Source organism: Diuraphis noxia, unplaced genomic scaffold, assembly GCF_037042655.1.
Source record: "Diuraphis noxia isolate RWA-SAM2 unplaced genomic scaffold, SU_Dnox_SAM2 contig0002, whole genome shotgun sequence".
NCBI lineage: Eukaryota > Metazoa > Arthropoda > Insecta > Hemiptera > Aphididae > Diuraphis > Diuraphis noxia.
The window spans coordinates 66,782,118-66,806,855 of NW_028301712.1; the positions used below are offsets into that span (position 1 = coordinate 66,782,118).

Consider the following 24,738-nt stretch of genomic DNA (forward strand, 5'->3'; position numbering starts at 1 on the left):
TAAAGGACCTATCAGTTTTAGTCCGAATCTCTTAGTGCGCGAAACGTGTACATAGTCCGTCCGTCTGTTCGAGCGCGATCATAATATTATTATTAACACTATTGTATAACTGGTTTTTCACGCTTTTGGAAACGTCTCCCGAAACGCCGCGCGCCGCCTGCATCGACGCCACTGTCGTCATTATTAGAGGAGATAATTATAATATGATATTAACGTGTCCCACGTGACACATATAATTGATATACGTATTCTGCTGCAGGAGTCACACATTACTCGATAGGTTTGGTATTTTTTTTTTATTTTTTTTTTAAACATATCCATGTCATTAGTTACAACAACATATATGCGTTATAGGTACATAATATACTACTTTATATTATATAGATACCAACTCGCACGTATCGAGAATATATAATATTATAATTTAAGTATATATTCTATATCGCCGTAATATAAGGACTTCCAGTATATTATATTATTATGTGGCTAAAACACTTAACTTCTGGTTTTCAATAATAATTAAGAATAAAAAGAATGTTATCGTTATTTCTGTAGAATGCAAATTCCTATAGATATATGAACTCAGTAAAAAGGAATAAGTAAATTTGGCTATTATTTTCGGTTACTATTTTAAAGCAGGAAAAAATGTTCGACGTAGTTTTCACCATCGACGTTTTTGATTTTTGTTTTTTCCTATCTTAAATTATAAATAAGTTTGAATATCTCTGGATTTTATTATTATTAAAGTTGGTGTAGGTGCGTGATCGGAGAACATATACCTATTGCATTTAATTGTTTAAATATTATAATATTTGCAAAAACATCCGTTTATACTACTTATAAAATAAATTTAAGCGTGCTTTTGGGAAAAATTACCTGTTGAAAAATATAATACCCACTTTTACGATGTTTTATTGATTTTACATTTTTGCTTTAAAAATATTGAGTTCTACAAATTATTCCTCTAGTTACTTTGAGTTTTCCCTCCCAGACACATCATATTATACACCTATAATCATTACGAATTTTAACCGTTATTGTAAGTAAAATTTATAAATTAAATACGTACCTATTTAATATTCTACACTTGATATTTAATTCGTTTGTTGTGTACTTCAGGATACAATTTTTTTCTATTTACATTTTTGCTCATATTTATACAATAATGTTTCTGAAGTTTATAGGTACCTATCTCATATCTCAGGTAGGATAATGGAATATTTTTAAAACTTTCATAGCTCTTCCCTAACTTGAATTCAAACTCGATAAAACATTTTAGTAGATATGTCCTTATTGTAATTGAGAACGTCACGTTAAAAAATAAATTAAACAGTATTTTTGGTACCAAATGCCTAACATGATACTGATGCTATTTATGACGTTATTTTTCTATTAATCTTTCTTCACGATTAACAAAAAAACCGCATATCTCCACGTTGACAACGCCACACAGATACATTTACATTTTTTTACCTACTGCGACGTTTTATATTAATATCATCTCTGTAATCGGCTAAAATTATGTTCGCCAGTCGGCCAGCAGCGTGTTTGGAGCGAAGCCATCACCTCGTATATAATATAACATGCAGTGATAGAATAATATTATCCTATCTTGCAGTATTGCAGGTAGGTAGTTAGGTAGTGTATTTTACGCCTGTATTTTACCTATCTACATCACGGTTAACACACGCTCGCTCCTTTATAATAATATATATAGGTACGAACACGATCGCGTTTAATTTATCGTCTGATGATATTACAATGTATTATAATAATATATCATATACGTATTATAGAGTGTAACGTTATATAGACAATAACTATGGCCGTACGATGTTTTTCACACACTGCTGCTGCTTTGACGCATAAGTTTTGTTTTCAGTAGTATTTATACTACTACTGCTAAACACACACACACACACATAATGTTATTTGTCCGACTGTAATATCGGATAAATAAATCGTTGTTTACGACGGACGAGAAAATGCGAAGGTCCAGACGCGCAGTGATAATAGACGACGAGGGACGTTTTTTCTTCTATTCGTTTACTTAACGGAGTCGTTATATAGGGTCTTTCGTATAGTATGTGGATTTTCCGTTAAATTATATTATTATAATGCGGTACGGACCTATAATGTTACGTTTCACGGCTTTATGTTATTTGTTGATATTGCGTCGCTCCCGTTATAAGACCTCGCGTTAATAATAATATACGCATATAATGACACTCAATAAATTTTCACACCGATCAATCGGGAATTTGTTTTTGTACAAACAACCGTACATACACACACACACACACACACACACATACACATTGTCCATAACATATTTTACTCAACACAATTATATTATGTCAATGTATCTAGAGTTCGCGCCATCATATAATTTTCGCGATCGAATATTGAAAGCGGGTCATAAGTGTACTGCCGAAAACCAATAAAAGTGTACGACAGTTATATCGTATATACATGTTATTGTAGGCATAGTCAAATCGTCGGATCCATAATAATATGTTGCTTTATGTTTACGATTTAGGTATAGAATTTAATATTTATACCAATAATGGACACCATTATACCCTACCTATAATGCTCAGATATATTTTCTCATACCATAATATTCGATATTTTAACGTACGGCTGTGATATTTTTCTGTTACATTGATTTCACGGTTTGTGCTAGCCATCGTAAATAGCAGTTTTGTATGTTTTTTTAAGTACATAGTATAATTTAAATGTGCCATCATTTATATACATTTAGGCTTTAATGAAATGGGCTGAGGAAAATTTAATATGCCATTAAGTACGTGTACAATGTAATTGAGACTGTATACTATTAATAGGTAACTAAAATATTAATGATATCGAAAAATCTAAAAAATATATACCTCTCGGATATAGTATAAGTTTGACCTACCTACTACTAATTTATCGTGGTAAAATGAAATTAGGTATTTTGTCTTATGTTACTTCATAAATTGGTCCGCTTAGTTAGTGTTTACTGTTTTTAGGGTTTCATTGGCTACAAAAAAAGCTATCTAGTAACTTACCAAGTATCTATATATTTATATCGAATTCTTATCATAAGGTTCGGTCTTTGGTTAAACATATAAGTCTAATCTCTAATATATAATTCAATTTTTTTTTTTAATAGGGATTATGTAATATATAGTATAATGATGTATGTCTTAAAAACGTACAAATATAATATAATATTTTTCTGCTTCAAACACTCAATTATATCAATTTAAAACAATTTATTGAATTGGACAATAGCGATAAACGTACATAATTATCGCTGTTCAGTCAATTTGTTTAATGATAGTTGCACACATGATAAATTATTGTTCGTACACAGCAGGATTATAATATGAAACGCGTGTAAAGCAGTTATTGACTGAGTGTGCGACTAGATCAGACATAGATAATGTGTTGCGCACACAGTTGGAAAAATATATTATTAAATAACGCCATAGAATTTTTAAAAAGATAGAAATTAGGCTCTTATTGAATAATATTAATAATATCGACGTTTCGTGATATCACCGCGTTTATTCAGTAGAGAAAAACAGTCTACAGCTTTCGTGGGATGATGTATATAATATTATAATATAATAGTACGATAGTCTTTTCCCATTAAAAGTCAACTGTATTAATATTTATGAGATTTGAAGAAAAAAACAAATCTTGTCTTAATAAATTATTTATGTCTTATATGAATACAGATAGGGGAGAGGGGTGCAAAAAAGGACCCCCAAGTAGAAATTTAGCCTTCCTTGTTTTATTAAGTTTATACGTTTAAACATTATTATTATATAGTGTTATACCTATACGAGAGAATACCAACAATTTTATATTTTTTAATTATAAAATATTTACGGAAAAAGTTTTTAAATAATCTTAGTCATAACTATGACTTGAGTTATAATATTAATTCGTTAAAAATTATTACATATTCCTATAATTTTTATACAATTAACATTAAAATACCCATTATGGTGAAATGGATTGTTTACAATCAATTTTTTAGACAATGGATCACATCAAAAAGCATTATATCATAGATGCATGGTATATATAGTGGACTATGTAATATATATACTAATTACTGGCCAATTCCCATGGGTTTTATATTAATAATTAACGTTTTGTCGTTCAAACATTATAATATTATATTATTAGTAAAAAAGTATTATAGATATTATACAGGGTGTCCCGCGGAGATTTACCCATTGCGATATCTCACGAAATAATGGAGATATTAAAATTCTGGATTTCTAATAATAAGATTCACAGGCATGAAGGCTTACTCTTCAAACTCAAATCTACTCTTCCACCTTACTATTTTCTATTATTTAAATCCTATTTAGAAAACAGACATTTTTCCGTTCGATCTGGCTTCTCCTTATCCGAAGTTTCACCAATCCACGCAGGGGTACCTCAAGGTTCCGTAACAGCACCTCTACTCTTCAATTTATTCACCTCAGATCAACCTACCACCCCCAACACTACAACTTGTGACTTTGCCGACGACAAGGCGCTTCTAGCGATCCATTCCGACCCCGAAATAGCCTCAAACCTCGTACAAAATCATCTCAATCTCTTATCAACCTGGTATAAAGACTGGGGAATAAAAATCAACGAAACAAAATCCATCCATTGTACGTTCACACTAAGGCAAATAGTCTGCCCGCCCATCTTCCTCAACAATGTACCTCTCCCAACCGCCCAAAATGTTCGATACCTAGGTCTACATTTAGACCGCAGGTTAACTTGGGCAACCCACACCCACAACAAAAGACTTGCCTTAAATAATCGCTCTCGACAACTACGTTATCTCCTCACATCACATCATGTCAACTTAAAAAACAAGCTACTATTATACAAACTCCTACTCAAACCAATCTGGACATACGGTATCCAACTCTGGGGTGCAGCCAAAAAGTCCAACTTAAACAAAATTCAAATCTTCCAATCTAAATGTCTCCGTCAAATAACTAAAGCTCCCTATTATATATCTAACGACACTCTACATAAAGATCTAGCTATTCCAACAGTTCAAAACGTCGCAAAAACCTTCTACAAACGCACACACTCCAAGTTCCACAGCCATCGTAATCCCCTGATTTCCGAACTATCTACCAACACTATTCCTGGTGACCCCAGAAGGCGTCTAAAACGTACCTGGTGTCGTGACCTACTAATCTAAAATTGTTTATACCTCTATCTCCCTTAATTTTGTAATCACACCCTCTCCTACTAGCAAACTAAAATCCTAGCCTAAAATCCTAACCTTAAGTGCCTCCAATGGGCGGTTTCTTATTTCCAGCCTCTCAAAAACCATATCACCTCCATCACATGCACTTATTGTAAAACAACATTTACAGATTGTGTATATTTAAATAAACGTTAAAAAAAAAAAAAAAAAAAAAAGATTCACAGGGATGAGAACTACAGTATTTTCATTTTTTAATTTACTTTAATGTTTTTGTAAAAATTTTAAAAAATATATTTTTTTATGTAACTAATTCCAAAAAAAATAAAGATACCTATTTTGTAGAGTTTATTTTTCTGAAAATATTAATGTTTCAAACTTTATTTTCATTAATTTCTTTATTTTTTATTTTTATTTTAGTTTCGAGAAACATTAGGAATTATTTAACACCGTAATGATTTCAAACATGTGACCCGCCGCGCCACGCGCATTCCCATACACCCGGCCGAATACTTTCTGTGTCCTAGCAGTTATAATCTTATTTTATCTCTTAAAACTAGAAAAAATATTAAAAATAAAGAAATTAATGAAAATAAAATGTTGAAACGTTAATATTTTCAGAAAAATAAACTGTACAGAATGGCTACCTTTATTTTTTTTTGGAATAATTAAATAAAACAATATATTTTTTACATTTTTACAAAAACATTAAAATAAATTTAAAAAATGAAAAAATTGTAGTTATTTTCCCTGTGAATCTTATTATAAAACCAGAATTTTTATATCTCCACTATTTCGGGAGATATCGCAATGGGTAAATCCTTGTGGGACACTCTGTATACATAATATATATTTATTTTTTATCATTGATATGAAGTGTCTTAAAATGTGTATGAAAAAGTTTTCAAGTAGGCATCGATCATTTTATAACTTATAAGTTATATTAAGGTTATGAACATTTAGTGTTATAGAGTGTAAAGGCAAAGACAATTCATGATTTTGTGAGATATTTACAATTTATAGGCTATACCTATAGCACAACACGTTTTAAAAGACTATAGTTGCACCTTTTACTGATCATCACCATGACGAGTGATAGGATACATTAATATATTAATGTACAAATTGATTGAATTACATTTAAAACATAAAAATGGCTAATTTATTTAAATATAACTTTAAAAAAACACGAGTTTGTTAACTTGATCATATAATGATTATATCGACATGGGATCCAACACTGAGGAGAATCGGAAGATGATACAATTTTTAAAAGCAACTGGCTTCTACAATTTAATTTAATAATATGTAAACTATCTGTATATACAATGTAAACTTTTTTTTAAATCTTTTATTTTGTACCCTAATAATATAGATATATATTAATACTGTAAATACCTATACCATACTTAAATCGTAACTAATGAAGTAATGACCATAACTGCCGAGTTTTTATTTGATCAATAAAAAAAAAATTAATAACTAGGCTCTATAATAGTCCAATACTTCTGAATGTCAATCGCAAATAATATGAAAACAATATACTTTAGAGAACCCACGTATAAAACCGTGAAAATAATGTTATTGAAAACAATGGGTTATGAACAAAGGAAAGAAATATTATTTGCATTCAACCGAAGGTAGACACTTTAGAAAAGAAACACTAAACATAGTTTAATATACGAATTTTCTTCTTTTTTTTTTTTAGTGCTTCTGCCGCTTCTAGCGATTTGATTCCACATAACATTTAATAATAATAATTATCAACGTAAATGATGTACAGATAATATTGGTCGGTTTCGGTTTTAATTGTGCGTATTTAAATTATACTTAATTATGTGTCGCCGATAAAACCGATACAATAATAATATACGATCATGTGTAATTATATGGACGCGTTGGGCGCGCTGACAACCGTCGGATCGAGAGACTTAATTAAATTTAATAACTCTGCAGTATACGATTTAATTATATTATAAACATCTTTGAATTGTAAGACTATAATAATAAAATGTAGATATATACATGTATGTACGCATGACGCATACATGTAATGTTTATCGCACACCAATCTCTATATACGTATACGATGAGGAAGAATTATTATTTCTAATCCCGCCAAGGTATAGGTATATTTACCCACTGCACTATCTTTTGTTCGACGCTCGTTTGTTAATTGTATAAATAAATAAATTATTCAGCTCCAAGTTTGTGTACCTAATACCTATGTACAAAAAAAAAAACAAATATTTTTACTATACAGATATTTCACGCGTATTATGATTACCTATAGTTATAATGGTACGTAAATTTATACGCACAGTAGCAAACTCGTGAATTACATTTTTGCACGTTAAAAATGAGTAAATTTTTTGCAATCAAATAGATGAATAAATTGTGTTTATACAAATTTTTGTGCGCATTTCTATCAATGACTTTGCATAAATTTACACAAAAGTAAATATATTAACGACCGATTTCGTATTGCACGAACGATATAAATGATATAATAATAGATAAGTGAGTTTATCACGAATCACGATTATTCGATGTTAACGTAAATAATATGCATGTTGAACATACATAAATATAAATGTAGTTAAAACTTATTGAAAGGGACAGTAATCAGTAATTATTATACATTATTAAAGTCTGCACATTATATTCACGATTTTAATATTTTAAAATTGTGTTTCTTAAATGTCGTTATTATTGAAACGTTTTCTACAAAACTACTGATAAACAAATATACAATTTGTGGGTTAAAATTATACGGTTGACAAGACTTGATGTGTTGAAATAAATTTCGTTTGAATTTGAACCAAATAATTTTTCTACGGTACTGTAAATAATGTGGACCGCTATAAGGATATTACGCATCATAAACAATTGAACAGTTTCAAACATCGATTTTAGTTTAATGTATATACATTGTATAGTACATTGTATAGTTATTAATTGTTGTATATAATGAACAAGCGAATAACTTAATAATTTATCATGTGTTGATGGTAAAAAAAAGCAAAACGAATATAATAATTACGTCATGCTTTCATGTTTATATTCTTATTGTCGCGTATATAATAATTTATACGGCGAAACTGTGGGGGATTTATATTAACGGAAATTTCCAAAAAGCGGACGTTTTCTTTGGGGACAAACTTCCTAGAATTCTTATAGATATAACCCTCTGAAAAATGGACAACATTTTAGTAAACGACATTAGCTAGTATTTAGAAATGTTGTTACTACATTACACACATACCTACCCCATACCTATATTTTTAGACTGAAATTACGATTCATTCGTTGTGTCACAACAAATCGTTTCATACTCTTAATGAAGAACAGTCGACAAGTATAATTTCATTTATTTTACACAAATAATAAATTGATAATAAAAGTAATAAATTTAATATATTACGTATAATGTATAAATAACATAATATACTGTCATACTGCCTAAACTTAACCGATAATCTCACAAATTAACTCTAAAGTGAATCACATCAACACTTACACTTTTCGTATATTTTAGTTAAAACTATTGTCTTTATTGTATTATATTGTATTTACCTTTGTATCTAAGTATCTATTGGCAATCCCACGATAGTATGTATAATGTATATATTATTATATACTTAGTTATATTAGTGGGAAACGAAAACACTACCTATATGAAAACTGCTGCAGGTACTTTTGCATCAGCTATAGTTATACTATTCATAAGTATATATATATATATATTAAGGTTTGTGTGTAATGTATATATTTGTAATATAATATAATGTACGTACAACGTATGTGGCCTATCCACAGACGACTTCGTACCTATACGAAATCCGGCCGATATTAATATCCAATTGTGAATCGGGAAAGAAAACGTACAGTCGGGTATACCCGTTAAACCTGTTCAATGGTATTTTTTTCCCGTCTGCGCGTAAATGCGCCGACCGTCGGGTTAACGTGACCCGACATTCATTGGGTCTTAAAACGATATTCATGTGTATAATAATAATAATAATAATAATATATTATTATAAACGAATTACGTCCATGACCGACGCCATCGCGTCGTACATATTAGATTATTATTATTCGATAAACCATCCGACGGTATACATATAGGTATGCATTGCAGACTTTATATAGTGTATATAATATATCTTATATCCATCTCTTTCAGACAAAATAAGATGTCGTTTATATTGTAACGAAATAATAGGTATATTATTATTATTAGTTAGTAAAACTAAATAGTTAAAGTCATTATTACGAACATTATTATAATTATTATATTTATTGAAAGTATTAGGTATATTACATTGTGTTCACGTATATCAACTCACCATAAGACGTTTCGAATGCATATAGCCATTTAGGTACCGTAATGGAGACAATTATTATATTGATATATGATAATAATATATTACTATTATAATATTGTGATTAATCTACTTTGTTGCACTTGTAGATTTTTTGAAATTATGTCCAAAAATGTTTAGATTTACTGCATGGTTTGTCTAATCGGTCCGCATTCCGAGATAATACCATACACGTTTCGTCATGAATATTGCTATTGAAATAAGACCATCGTGAATTCGTGACTGTATTATGCCGTGTGATTTACATCTCGTTCCACGCTGTATTTCTTGGCCAAACAGCGTGCATGAATATGGTCCAAAAATGGGTGTCGATTACAAAATATTATATAGGTATGGCCATGGATTTAGGAGTGATTCAATAGGCTAATACGCGCGTTTACGTCATTGACCGCATGGGCATAACAATATCAATAATAATATATATTATAGGTGTACAGTCAAGTCTCGATAAATCGAATCTCAGGGAGAATAAAAATAAATTTATTTCTGTTTTTTTTTTTAGTTTTATACGTCAAACTCGACTTAAAACACTTCGAGAGGCAAGAAAAAAAATGTGAGTTATATAAACTCGACTGTATGCAGGGCTCTAACAAGAGGGGACTTTTAGGCCTTGAGTACAAGTACGTCAAACTCGACTTAAAACACTTCGAGAGGCAAGAAAAAAAATGTGAGTTATATAAACTCGACTGTATGCAGGGCTCTAACAAGAGGGGACTTTTAGGCCTTGAGTACAAGGAATTAGCTATTTTAGGGACCTGTTGAAATTCATTTGTCATTTTTGAAATTTTGATAGGAGTATACTTATAAATTATAATATATTAAGTTATTTTGTTATTTTAAGCAGTGAGTTATCCATTGATCGCCAAGAAATCGTGTGTAAGACACCCGTATCGTTTGTAATAGGTTGTAATTTATTAGAAGTTTAGGACTCACTCATTTAGTGCAGGGCCCAAAATTGTATGTGGGGGGAGGATAAATAGATAAATAATTGATGTTTATTTTAAATATAATATTATGTTGTCATTACTCGTACATATTTATAAAAATGAGACATTGAGTTCAAATTATAGTAGTTGCTCTCTCAGGTCGAACGTTGGATAAATAACAATGTTGCAACTCTAAGTTAGCAATCGAAACGCGCTTGAGAGCGCAGCGTGCAAAATATTCAAGATTGCCGCAGTATTTACAATGTTGTTATTGTGTTATCATAATGATATAACAATTATTTTGTCAAAGAATCGTGCAGCAGAAAATTTACGATCTCCGAGTATACCACAAAATTGATTGTGTTTATGATTTATCCGACAGTTTAAAATAATGATTGTCTTGTATATGAATAATGTTGTAATCGTAAATATATATATAATATTGTCTTCGATAAAATATTATAATATTTAGTAACGGTACGTTCGTCGTAAAGTATCTTCGAATGAGTCATCTGAAAACACCGCCATTTCGAGACGGTATATTATGTATTAAATGTACGTTACACATATTATAATATACAGTTTTTCGCGTGATGGCTTAATATACAATCGTTTAAAGGGAATTATTTCCAACAACATCGCAGCAGTTATAATATAGCAATAATCGGACGGCCTAGTTATAGAATATAGAAATAAATTAAACACGTCTCAATTACGTCAAACGACAAATCATATCGCACCCATATAATTATCTACATTTGTAGTAGCGTCATTATTATTTAATATTATACATATTGTCGCAATCGCGTTTCCCGTTCAGCATATATACAGTGTGAGAAGGAAAAAAATTATATCGGTACCTACAGATAATTATGAGAGATTTTTTTTTTTTTGTTAGCGGCGCTTCTCGTTTTTATAATCGCGCACGCTTTTAACGCACGAGTGAATATTATATAATACAACGTGTATAATAATAATATGTTATTATATTATATTCATTATAATTTATATTTTATACATAATGCTCGCATACGATCAGTCCCTATAAATATATCTCTTTAGTCTGCCGCATCGGTATAGTGTATGTATGTGTGTATAGTGTATGCGTGTGTGTGTGAGTACATTTTTTTCTCTCCGATGTGTAATATAAAAAAATAAAACTAATGCATGGCCGGGAGGCGGTGATCCTGCGACGCACAGTGGGAGGACGGGGTGCTGCGTACACTGTACACACACACACACACACACACACACACACATGTATATTGTGTGTGTGTGTATATATATTATATATATAATAACGTTCCGGAGAGCTTGACAAGCCGGCGAGGCGGTCGTAAAAACTGTAATTTAACTGCTGTTCTGGGCCAAGCGCGTATACGAGTATAGTTAGCTGATAAATTAAAAAAAAATGTGTGTGTGTGTGTAAGAGAGAGAGAGAGAGAGAGAGATAGATAGATAGAGAGTGAGTGCGAGATAGGAAAAATCCAAGGGTCGTAAAAACTAAAAACCGCGGGGAAGAAGAAAGTTTTTATTTTTTCGAGTATATTCAGCCGAGCCGGGAAAATCGGATGGCTTATGCCTTGTACAAGGTATATATTATGCTTGATAATAATATTTTGTACGTTCTTGCCGCGGAACTATATTATTATACATAATATTATATTCATTTATATCACAGCGTGATTATTCGTTTTTTATAATATTAATCTTATGTAGGTTTACCATTGTGAATTCGGTTCGCGAACGACCTCGACTGCGACGGTGGGTGACATTATACGGCGTGATATTTGGACTATAGATTTCAATAGCATCATAAGTACTAATATAATAGTGTACACCGAAGAGTGGATCGTAAAAGTTTTTGTTTTATTTGACGATGAACGAATTTATTTTGAGATGATGTAAAAATAAAAATGCAGTAGGTATCATCTACACATTAATAAATAATTATTGTCGCAAACGATTTTTTATCTGGTATACATATTGATATAATAATTGAAACTGAGTCTCTATAATCAGCTGTATAGATATATATTCTAATATACATGCAGAGATGTTTACGAACCAAAATCCGAGCATATATTATATATGTACGTCATAAATCATAATACTTTAGTAATTTAGTATATAACATAATTATAATATCCAATACGGTATAGTTAATTGGACGCTCCATATGTCTTTAATCGTAATAATTATATTAATCGTTAAAAAAAATCTGACATATCAATTTTTTCTTCACTAATACATATTGAAATTGTTTAAAAGCGACAAAGGTTGATTTTATTTATACTCCTGTATAATATGTGTACAAAAGTATTAAGTATATACGTATTTAAATGTATTATACTATTATAGGTACATTTAAATACACAAAATATATACTATATAGTAGGTACATTATATATTATCACTATAATGATATAGTTATAATAGGCGTAATATAAGTGTTTGGCGTGTTTTCTATAATGATGCATGTATAACGATCGCACAATTGTTCGATTATGTAACTCTACAATATTATTTGTCTACTTATTCTAACAAAATATGAATTAATAAATATGGACGCTGCTAACGATAAAGGTTAACGCGCGAGGTAATAAAATTATACAATATATATTATTATAAATTCTCCGATTCTTCAATTCTTGTACTCTTGCACAGCCCTTGCAAACATCTATCTATATTATATAAAATTATATATAATAATAATATAATAAAAATTACAATACAATATATAATTTCCAATTCATAATGATTGGGGTTATGTTGACAAATATGTGAACGTAAAATAATAAAATTAAAGACATTAAAATCAAAAAGCGTTCATTAGACTTTTGAATTATACATTGAGAATAATATCATAAAATATATCGGGTTTTTATTATTTAATTTTTTAAAACATAATATTTATGTCACATATACCATTAAAATCGTCAGTAAAACTCAATTTTATCACTCCAAAGAACATTAAGCTGCTATTTATTTCTGATTTACATTGTAAGTTAGTCAGTTATTTTAACAATATTTTTTCTTCTATAAAACTATAAATAATATTTTCCTGATTATCTCAATTAAATTTTGGAAAATGTATCTTTTACTTTTCATAGAGAATGTACCATGTACCTATACCGTAAATTATACTCAAAAACATTGCCGTCCTAACTTACTTACACTGTCCATCGTTATTAAATGAAAATTTTCCAACATGTGTTTGTGTATTAGGTACATTTTTTTTCATACTTTGTGAATTTTAAATTTATCTTTGAATTTTTTAAGACCAACCAATGCCTTAATTGTCAATAAATTGTATTGTAATTTTTTTTGAAAAAAATAAACTGTTTCAAATGACTGGAATCATTATAATTTATAAATTAAAATCTTATAATCTTAACATTACATATATTTAACACACATATCATAAGTAACGTTAGAAACACTTAAAAATATTTCAATCAAATAAATGTTATAAATGTTAATTAAAATTAACTATATATATTCATTATATATAATTATATAGCATGCAACTAATGATCAAATAATTTATCTCATTCGAATAAGAATGACGGTCGTCAATAATCAAAATTCATAAGTCATTTACAATATAATATGTCAATGTGGAGCCTGCAGTGATAAATGTCTTCAGTTTCGAATGACTTATAGATAGTTGTAAGTGCTTTAAAAGTGTTTTATATCGTTTTTATTACGACCATCAGATCCTAAATGCATGTTAAGCCGTAAACAAATATTTTATATGTCATTTAAAAATGATTACACGTCAATAGAAGATATCTAATGTCCTATAAAAAAGTTAAAACCAATATAAATTGTCATTAAATTAAAAAATCCAATATCTAAATGTCAGTACTCAGTAGTAGATAATAACAACATATGCATAAACGGATACGAAATCTGGAGAAGAAATTAAAATAAATTTAACGAACTATAATATATACTATTGAATTCTCTTTTCGTAGATTAACATCAAAGTAATAATAAATAAAAGACGACACATTTAAAATCTAAACGTCTTAAGAGTTGCGTTCTGTACGTCAAGACTGGAATTAAACTGTTGTTGGAGAGCGTTATATTGTGTACCGAACACTAAATTTAGGTCATAAGTGGCGATAACGCTATATTGCAGTGTATAACGACATAAATCATGCAACAGTATTATTAATGTTGAAGGTACTTAAGTTATAACAAGATAATTTGATTCAATATTGTAGGAAAAAAAAATTAAAGGGCTACCCGCAGATGACGAAAGAGAACGATAAAAATTGGACACGTGGTTATTTGTATCCAATAGGTGTATAACAGTATATAATTTTTATCTGCGGCCGCCAGAGCATAATAAAATAATATATTTTAATTCACCACGTCGGGTAATTATAATATTGTTGTCGGGGCAAACTATAAAAGTAATTATTTAATTAAAGAAAAAAAAATAGATTAAAGCGACATCGTTAAATATTGTGTGCGTCAACTGCGCGGTGTGGAAATAATAATATTATAATCAACGGCGGCGGCGGCGGACGGACGACACATGCGATGAGATAAGCCCCGCCGAAACTATAATCGGACAACAATTATTTACTTATCGACCGATTAAACGGTAAAGGCCGCCCGGGACCAGTGGCTTAAATAGCCGCTGACCGTACGTACCGGCAATAGTCGATCGCATCTGTCAAGACATGAGAAGTCCACAGCGACCACAGAGACGCGATGAAGACGAAGACGACGACCTGCAAGATTGAAGACGACTCCACGGCGACGATATTTGCAAGACCTCAGACGACCACGACCACGGCGGCGGTGAGTACTTTTGAACAATATTTTTTTTCCAACGCTCGAACAAAAAAATCAAATCTTTTTTCCTTTGCCCGACCGAAATCGTTTTCATAATATTATAATAAAAAATAAACGTACTCGGTGCCGCCGCCGAGAGCTACATGTGCGAAAATATGTGTGAGGAATAAAATAAAAAGGATACAATGTATTTACAAATATTATTTAGTTTTTCGTGTACGATACCGGTATGTGCATATACGTATAATCGTGTTATTGCTTTTTAGTTTGTTTTACGGGCGAATCGTGTATGCGTACATAGTACATATTATAATACACACATTAATATAACATAATATTAAACCGACTTTAACGCGAGCACGTCGTATTGGCCCGTGAAACGTTTGATCGAATGCGTTCCCATTGTACGCCTCACCTCGCAGTTTATAATAATATAATACATATATAGTATCATCAAATTATAATGGTTGAACGATATTTTTATTTTCTCCGTTTTTGAATCCAAAGGCTTAACCACTGTCTGACCTAATGTCGGTAAAAACTAATTTTGTATTAATATTTTATTTTCATATTGATCATTAAATGATAAATATGACTAGTCCTAATTCCTAATACTATTTTCTATTTTCACTTACGTTTGTGTCATAATCTGCATTGTCCGCTGAGTGATGCATATAATGATATGCCGTCATTTTAATTATTAGACTCTGCAGAATATTTTTATTTTTATTTTTTATTTAGCCAGTTTATTTTTCAAGTGATCCACAATAAATTCGTGTTTTTTCGATTACAATATCATTAGACACCAGATAAGTTAATCGCCGTCAATTCAAATATATTTATTTCGACAATATTATGATTTGTGCTACAATTGCTCGAAACCGATTTTCTCAGTCGTTATGAATTAAAAATATTATTATATCTTGATGATGCTAATTTATAGAATGTTAATCGACCTCGGCTTCAGCTGCGCATTTATAACGCACAATATAACTATCACCAACAGATTCGTATTATTAATGTAGACCATAACTGTAATTGTATATTTCTATTTAGTCTGTCTACTATTTACACATTATATGTTAATATACATATTATTACATATTTAGATATTTAACATGCGTTTTTTCAATATCGGTCGAAAAACGAAATTATTTTGTGTGCTTATAAGTAATCTATATTTGATATACTCTATCTATATTACATATTTACATGTATAATTCTGTAAAATAAAGATAAAAATATAATAAAGTAAAATAATCATTAATCAAACACTTTAACATTAATTTCGAAAAAATCGCAAATATGTTAGCTTTCCTAAGAAAAATCGACCTATACAATACAATTTAAACCTTCTGCTAAAGATAAACATAATATTAATTTTAGTGGAAATCAGACATAATTAACGCCACATTAATTGTATAATTTTGTTCTAGAAATCATTCAATATGTATTAAACAAAAAACTAATAACCTTTGCTGTTGATATTTTTAAGTTCAATTAAAAAAAAAAAAAAACATTAATCTCATGGTATAGTAATAAAATAGTAAATGTTTTAATTTAAATTGAATTCGAGTCTTTGAAAACTCATATATATATATATATATATTATAATTATAATTTTTTTAAATATAAAGATAATATAAGTACAGTCCGTAGTATTGTTATGATTGTGATAAACTAAACACACTTAACTTATACAAATACATACTTACATATTATAATATTATACTTAACTTTTATAATTTTACCAAATCTTGTCACATTAAAAATATATTTAAATAGATTCTTACACGTTAATAAAACATTACATAAGCTTAATTATTATTAATAATATGATGCGTTTGTGTCAGTTTTTCACTTCTGTTGCAATACATGGTTATAGACCAATAATATTATAATAATTGCAATCATTGTATTGATAAGATTTATTTTTTGTAATTAATATAATTACGTTTCAACATAATTGTGTGGTTATAGATAAATGAAAACAAAAAAACAGCCAATGCGTACCTTAAATTATTTTTTCGCGTCCCATCCCGACATATGATAAAATCTTAACCAATGATTGCATACTAACTAGTTATTGTCATCTGATAACCACGACTGCTGTCCGGATATGCATTAAAAATATTATATCATATATTCATATATATATTATATCATATCCATTCCCTTGCCCCTATATCGTTTTAACCCTATACACGCACATTATACACAACTACGACGAGCTCTTTCGCCATCAAAACGTCCGAGTACCACACATGTACTTAATATATATAAATCATATTATATTTTATAAATTTAACACGTATATATTACACTGTGCGAGGGCGCGGAATCCATTACAGCTCTCTCTGCGGCGGTGACCCTCTCCATTATAATATATACGATTCCATCGCGCACGCCATTACTGCTGTGTATATATATATATATATATGTATGTGACATCAGCTACTCCCCGCCATCACCTCCACCACCGCCGCTGCCTTCACCTCCGCCACCGCCGCTGACGATGCGAAACCGCTTCCCGTTCGATAATTTAACAACCCTCTGCAAGCCATGATTCTCCTCCACACAATACGCAAAGAGTATGCGCATATAATAATAATGTATAGAGTAGGCGAACTGCAGGCTGCAGCGGCGTGTGTGTTCGAGCGTACGTAGCGGAGGGTCGACGACCAAAAAAAAAAAAGAGCCGGGGGTTTGTTTTTTTATTTCGTTTCGCCTCTTATTTCCCGTTCCCCGTTTTCGATATCCCAATATATAAGCCAGCCCCCGCAAAAACCCCTCACAGTACCGCACCGGAGCCCGAAGTATTTGCACACTGCGGCGGACTTCCGTCGTCCGTCGCGAGCGCCGCAGCCGAAGATCGCGATTTATCTTCGTTTGTTTGTTTGTTTTTTTTTTATCGTCTTCGTCTCGTCCTTGTGTTTACACAACGGAAATCCTGCCAACGACGATTTGTAGGTATATAGGTGTCGCGACGACCCTTTGTCGTCGTCGAATCCCGTACGTACGTTATCACTGCATGTTGTTTACTCACCGCCCATTAGACATGCACGTTTACCTATATTATATTGTTGTTATTATTAATATTATTATTGTATTTATAATCGTACCCACTCGGCTACAGTATCACGCAATACCGTATAATATTATTGCGAAACGCATTAGACATCGCGTTACATTATTATAAATGATATATTATTATTATTGTTATCACATAGGTAATATTTGTCGTTGTATTGTACCGTGTTTGTTTTTTCCCTCCACAGGTATTCATATGAAATCGCTGCCTGCAGATGTATAGCAGCAACGGCCATTATATTATAATATTGTGTACACGCGTAATGCGTGTGCGACGAGACCCGCGGGATTTACCTACGTCTGGAGAATTCGAATCAACGGATTATGCCCTCGATGTACACACACGAACAAACGTCGCGTACTGCATAAAATATTATTTCAACACAATATAACTGCGTAATGGTGCAGAGATACTGCATCGCGGGAGTGAAGAGGAAATGAAAAACAATAATAAAGGTGACGATTTTTCCATGCCTATATCATAGTATTATAATAATTTTAACACGTATACGCATAATATATTGTAGTTTGTATTATAACGTGGCGAGCGCGTGTGTTTCCCAGCTAAGTCGGATAATAATATAATATTATACCTCCACCCCCACCGTCGTGAAACTATAGCTTTTTTTTTTCTTTCTGAACAGCACTGTTCGGCTCATACGCGTGTATGTTTATTAGGCTTATTGTTTTCCGTACGGTGTTTTCCTATCGTTGCGTGCTCTCGTGGAAGCCACGCACGTTACCAGGTCACGGTTACGCGACCATGTACCGCGTTTATAATACACCATATTATACGCTGCAACGTTGCACATTATTTATGGGCCGTATAGCCTACCCGTCCTAATACCCGCGACTTCGATAGATAATATTAATGTATCATATAGACGAATATTGCAATAAACGTCTGATTGAGTATAATATGCATAGGTACACCTGCAGTGTTTGCAAGCTCGAGGTGCAGGTTTGTACGTGAATGTGAATCGAATAATATTATCGCTCGCGAATTTCGAGTCGACGAAAAACATAAAAGCGTCGTACGATATTAAATATCATATACGATGGCTTGAAAAAGGGCTTTTTTTTTTACAGTCGTTTCGAGACGCATCGAGAATTTCCAGTTACCCTGCAGAGTACCTATATAGGATTGCTGCGGCGAATGACGCGTCTTCTTGATGCGCAGCCTTTCGGGTCGCGTGCGCGTAAAAGTTTTATCGCTTCGGCGGCGGCGGTGGCGTTGTGGGAGGGTGGGGGTGGGCGTTGGGTGAAAAGCCACTCCTTCGTTGCGTATCGATCGGCGGGGCGGGACGCTCGTCCACCCGCCGCCGTTGGCCCGGCAAAAGCCCGCGGCGGACGGCCAGCGCAGGCGCCGCGGCGGTGACTTTGCAGCGCGCCGGGCTGCGGAAAATGCCACCGCCGACTGTCTTTTGCGCGACCGACCGCATCGTCATCATGCCGCAGCCGTCGACGGTGGCCGTGCGTCGTCGCCGCCGAACACACATCGCGACGATATTATTGCGAAGACTGCAGCGAGCGACTCGCGAGAGAAAATTTCGTCAGCCAATAATCGTCCTCTTCGTCTAAAAAGGTAATCGCGTTTGATACGGACGTTTTTTTTTTTCGTTTTTAAATGAACGCCGTAGCTTATATTTTTCGCCCCCCCGCCGAGGCCGAATGGCCGCTAATATAACAAACATGGCCTCTTTTTATTAAACATTTCTAACCCTTTTGTATGTACATATTATAATATATATAATGATGCGATCGTGTACTACATATACGGTATACAGTATATGGTACGCCGTTTCGTGCGTTGTATAATATCACCCTCGATGCGATGATAAATAAAAATAATCTTTTGTGTAGCTGCACGCGCATCGCACTCGTTTTCTCTCTCTCCCGCTATGCCGCCACGGTGACTACTACAGTCCGACCATATGCACCGTGGCCCGCCACACCAACTATTGTTCGCGACGTCCGGCCGAGAGGTTTTTTACTTTTTTTCATTCGTTTTGTTGCAATATAATATTATTTTTCCGTATTATTACACACACACACACACACACATCACGTCGTGCATACGATACCGTCATCATTATAATATCACAATAATAATATTGTCTTTCCGTTTCCAGATGTGTGTCGGACCGCTGCAGATACGATGATGACATACTGCAAGCTGCAGCTTCGTCCGTCCGCCTGTCTGCCTCGTCCGTTCTCATCCGACGCAGAGCTGCAAATGTCTACTCGACGAATAATGCGTGGCACCCTGTACGTATACTAAATGTATCCTGAGTGCATTATAAAACTGTCCGGTATACCTTCAGTATACGTAACAGGGTGCCATACCGATCGTCCAGAAGTTGTCCCGTCACGCGGCCTGTGCAGCATCACTATTCACTACGAAGTCGCCTTTTCGCGTATACAATTAATCTATATTGTTATAATATTTGTCGGGTGTTACCGTAAATACATGCAACATATTAAGATTGTTAAAAAATTATTCACTGCTCATGTATATAAATTTAGTATTTTATTAAAATTGATTAAAATTATTATTATTATACCATCGTGAGAGGTATCTATATACTTACATATTATCTAATATAACGTCTTGATTTCTATAATAATATAAATTATTGTTAATATTGTTTTACTCGGCAAGCCTACTCGATCCATTTGTTAGTTTTTTTATTATTACATTATTTATATCACTATATATGATGTGTAATTCTCTATTTTGAAAAAGAGAAACAATTTATATATTTTATACTCTAGCTATGTTATACTATTGTATGACTGTAATCGGCCGCGAGTTTGTTATCGGAACTGCAAAATAATATACATAAACCTATGACATACGTACATTTTATATTATATTATAATATTAGGTAAATTGTGCATTACACGATCGCGAAACCCGTTTGTCCCTATGAGAAATCACACGACAGTTGTAAATCCATAATGTTTACGATGTTTGTACGATACGAGAAACGTGTAGGTTTATCATTATCATTATTATAAGTATATAGTAGCAGTCATAGTACATATATATAGCGAAGAGTAGGCTTGCGTGATGCGGTCTTATACATATAACAAACACAAATTTCTATAAACGGCGCGTTACAATATTACATACAATACATATTAAATTGCGTAAAATGCATAATTTATAATAATAATAATATATGTGATGCGTCGTATTGCTGATTATATAGATACCTAACAGTTTAAAAGAAAAAAACGCTTTGTAATTTTTTTTTTATGTGTTCGCTCAATCACGATATGAGCGTCGGGCTTACAAATAAAATTGTACGTTTGGGTGGTGTATAAGTTTTTTCAGTCCTGAAATGAAAAATAGTACCTATTATATTATGATCTTATGTTATAACAGAATATCTAGTCACATATGCCCTTGATATATTTATTTTTAAAACTATATTTCGATAAAAACATCAAGTTCTACATCGGTCACGACTTTGATCTAAGAACTTGTGTGTACCTATATGTTATACACTCATATTATAGGGTAAGTCAATACAATAATTTTATATGCAAAAAAATCTTGTGGCGTCACTGCGTAGATCAACGAGTGTGTTTCGAAAATTAGAATCTATGTAATAATGATGAGTTTGAGTAATTCTTAAAGTAATTCATTAGTGTGCTTAGTAAAATAATCGTTATTAAGAAGCATAATAGAACTTATGTACGATCACTATACAAAATTAAAGTCTAAAAACGTTATTAAATATTAATTAAAATGCTCACACGATTAAAAAACATTTTACAGATCATAGATAGATATTATATTGTTGCGTAATATAATATATTAAGAATATAGTGAAGGTCTATAATATAAAATTTTACATGCCATTAGTTGAATTGGTGGTTTGTAATTTGCACCATTGCAGGTAGCCGACAGTAGTGTTTGTAATTAGCACCAAAATAAGGGTATGTAATTTTCACCATTCTCAAGTAGTCAAAAATAGAATTTGTAATTTGCACCAAAATTATTATTTATCTGTTCGATTATCGAATTTTCAATTTTGAAATATTTGATTATTCCTCGATATCTTCGTATTAAAAAAAAAAAAAATGACGCAAATTACTCATGTTGTATATATTTTGGATCAATTTTGGTGCAAATTGACTAAAGCCATTGAATTTAGTGTTGTAGTGGCAATATAAATAGGTAGGTAATCATTATTTTTCGAAACACTTGGAAGACATCGAATTTATAGATAATTGAATAAAATATGTCGCATGCATATACTGAAAGTAAATTAAAGGTGTATCTAATATTGTATATGTGTATATTATATTGGTGGGTACTATAAAGAATAATAAAAATTATTCAAACAAGTTTTCTAAAAATATTATGTTCGTAAATACCTTCTGTAAAATTATTAGTGTGAGAGAAAAATCCATTATTTAACATCAAATAACAATTTTGTAAATACACAAATATCAGTAAATACAAATATTATAATAATATAATATCTTGGTACAGAACGGAGTGGTGTGTATAATATAATAGCTACAATACGTCCACTATTTTAAATTATAATGTATAGTGTTTCCGTATAAATAATTAAATAAATTAAATTGAACACGGGCGGCCTCCATAAACTCGTAATAACTGTTAAGGATTTCTTAACACGTGTGCCTAATAATATATACGAAGACTATACGCTTTAAAATGTTAATAATATTGTAGGTATTGGATGGTTTTTTTCTAGGAATAATAAGATATGAAATATAAATATTATATTTACAACATATAAATAACGGATACCTATATTACAAATTAATAAATCAATTTATTTAATTAAATGTTCTAAACGCTGTCCAACGACCAAAATATTATTACCATTCAATATAATATATAAAACATGGGCACGTTGTGCATATGCTATATGCATTTACATAAATGTACGCATAATAAGTATTACGTGATTTAATCTTAGACCGTTAAGATACTATATACGAGTATTATATTTCTTTATTTCTTGGACGAATATGATTTTGCTTCTCTTTAATCTATAATTATAATATGTAATTAATAATAATGAGATTTTTTAATTCAAGAATAGTAATAAGTAAGGAAATCGTATAACTTTTATTGTATATATAATATGTGGAATCATTGGAGTCGTATATTATGATGTACATTTTATTTGTATAATTGATATATACTAGAATACTACGGTGCCGGTTGCAAGATAGTATATTACAGTCATTCCTATATTAAATTATGACGGTAGATAGTACATATTATGATTCACTCATGGTAATGTGAAATTATATGCTGTTAAATTATAAAAGATACACAAAACATTAATTTTTTGTGCATTTAATAATGCAGTCCATAGAACTATATAAATTATAATTTAACTTTAAAAAAAATTGAGTTATAATATTTGCGTATTTATAGATAGGTACTATCCTATAGCTGTATATAATAAAAATGAATAATACATTTAATACGTATTTCAATAATTTATTGACTGTGTGCTGACTAAATTTTATTTTTGAACAAAATATATTTAAAATGACTATAATATTATTATATGATATACGTTGTTATTTATGGTACTTTTTATTTTATCATAAATAATCCACCTTATACATAAATATTCATAAATTATTCATAATAACGAATAATGATAATTTTGATTTGATGAAACGTATATTATATTTGTACTTATTGTGTAAAAATTAAATATAGGTCCATATTACAATATTCAATAAATAACTATATAAATTGTGAGTAAAATTAGATTTAGATGCCTTATTTAAGTAGTGCATTTATCGTATGATTTTATTTAAATTAAATTAAAGTTGCTTATTTGCTCGTAAAAATATTTTACTAACGAATAAAATGTATTTTTTAATCCTATATAAAAAATAATAATATATGCAGTGGTTTCAGAAATGTTATGATCAACCTTGTGCTTAAATGTCAAAACGCCTTAAAATTCAACTTTATTCAATTTATATCTGAAAATTATTAGTAATTTAAAATACATAAAGAAACAACTGTACCATTGTTTTTATCCACAAAACCGGTCAGAATTAATATTTTTTTTAATCGATTGAAATTTTTATTACAATAAATAACAGATATCTGATGAAGAAATAACGAATAATCAAAATAAAAATAAAAACAGTAGCATATATTAGGAACATTTAATTATAGATAGGTATTTATATATTTATTTATACTATGCTACTATGTTTAGAGGTCGATTTGTATGTATATGAATTATATAGGTACTTATTAAAATATTATATAATTATTATGGACCTG

The 24,738-nt window shown here is 31.0% G+C and overlaps 1 long non-coding RNA gene across 1 annotated transcript; it reads left to right on the forward strand.

Annotated features, from left to right (window-relative positions):
- Window positions 1-15,194: 15,194 nt before the first annotated feature.
- Window positions 15,195-20,714, forward strand: LOC107162303 (uncharacterized). The gene is made up of 3 exons (XR_001505980.2): window positions 15,195-15,347; window positions 18,620-18,887; window positions 20,564-20,714. It is a non-coding gene; the product is annotated as an uncharacterized LOC107162303 (long non-coding RNA).
- The last annotated feature ends 4,024 nt before the right edge of the window (window positions 20,715-24,738 follow it).